Genomic DNA, 1484 nt, shown 5'->3' with positions numbered 1-1484 from the left:
AAAGTGCACATTGTAAGACTTAATTGTCAGCTCTAGAGACTTAGTTGTTCCGTGTCACTCTCAATCTCAAAGTTTTTTTTTACAAGGAGAGCCAAGTTTTTTTGTACTTAATTAATAGAAAAGAATGTAAAACTCAAAAGGTATATATAAATGAGCTAAATGAGACAAAAGAATATATCTAAATTACTTAAAATACTGGTCACCGAATTATCCAATCGAACTTGAAACTAATAATAGCCAACAAAATTCACTGAACACTTGTTCATGAACTCTTACATGTAACGAAATAGAAGTTTGACATAACTTAAGAAAAAAAAAAAAGGAGAGAAAATCCAAGATTAAGCATTTCATCAAAAACATTAGCAGCAAAATCACTTTTTTTTTTTTAATCAAACACCTTTACGGTGGAGGGTTCGTGGGTCCCTCATCCCTATATTTCCAAAAGAGATAATTACAAGGCGTGGCCACACCCGAAAGTGGTGTGCCGTAACAAAGCCAAGAGTAGTATGCGGTCCGAGTAGTATGCAGTCCGATCCTTGGCTATGTTCAAACCGTGGAGCATGGCCAAGAGCTCCGCCTCTAACGCCGAGTGTGCTTCGAGGGGCGTGCTGAAGGCGACGAGCATCTTACCCAAGTGGTCTCGAATGATCCTCCCTGCCCCTGCTTTGTCGTTCGCTTCATTAAGGAACCATCCGTGTTAGGCTTTATCCACGGCTGATCCGGGGGATTCCATTTGATTGCCATGGCTAGGGGTAGCACCCTTATTGCTAGCAGCAAAATCACTTAAGATCTAGGCTTCTCCTTCTTCTCCTTGAAAAGGGCAAGGAGGGAAATGCCAGATACTTTCACCACCTTAAATCTAACGCAGGGAATATCTCCCACAGCATGACCCTTCCGTCCGAATCCGGCAATCAATACTTCGTCCCACATTTTCTTCGATGTAGTTTAAGCAATCATCGTTATGTACGAAGGCAGCAATCTTCTTTCCGTTCTTAATAAGCTGAACTCTAGCACATTTACGAATGGCAAAGTTAGGCTGCTTAGCTTCAATGCCTATCTTCTCCAGCACAATGCCCTTAGCATGAGACGATCCAGAGAAAGGTTTTTTCCATTCGTTTCCAAGGTGAGACTTCTTGTATGACTTGTCAGCCCACCTCTGCGTTCTGCGGTGGGACTTGAGCTTGCGCCCGCCTCCCATTCCACGTGTCTTTCCCATTGTTGCTGATTTTTGAAAACGCAGGAACGGAGGGTAGCACCTGAAACTTTTACTCTCATTCTCAAGTTGTCTCCCCCTCCGCAAAAATCCAGATTTTCCCATTCATGTTAGAGCCTTTGTATTCCAGCCCAAGAGCCCTTGAGAATCTATCCGGGTTCGGGGTGATAAGTGGCTCCATAATAGCAAGGAAATTGATATTATTAATTTTTATTATTCTCTTTAAAACGTTTTGGGTCGGCCCATTCGTGATTCCCCTAACGTTCCAAAA

The 1484-nt window shown here is 42.5% G+C and overlaps 1 pseudogene; it reads right to left on the bottom strand.

The window, feature by feature from the left end:
• Nucleotides 1–739: 739 nt before the first annotated feature.
• Nucleotides 740–1261, bottom strand: LOC121791496 (annotated as a pseudogene).
• Between the last annotated feature and the right edge of the window lie 223 nt (nt 1262–1484).

Source organism: Salvia splendens, unplaced genomic scaffold (assembly GCF_004379255.2).
Source record: "Salvia splendens isolate huo1 unplaced genomic scaffold, SspV2 ctg831, whole genome shotgun sequence".
Classification (NCBI taxonomy): domain Eukaryota; kingdom Viridiplantae; phylum Streptophyta; class Magnoliopsida; order Lamiales; family Lamiaceae; genus Salvia; species Salvia splendens.
Note: the sequence above shows the minus strand (reverse complement) of the source record. Positions and strands in the feature narration are given on the sequence as shown.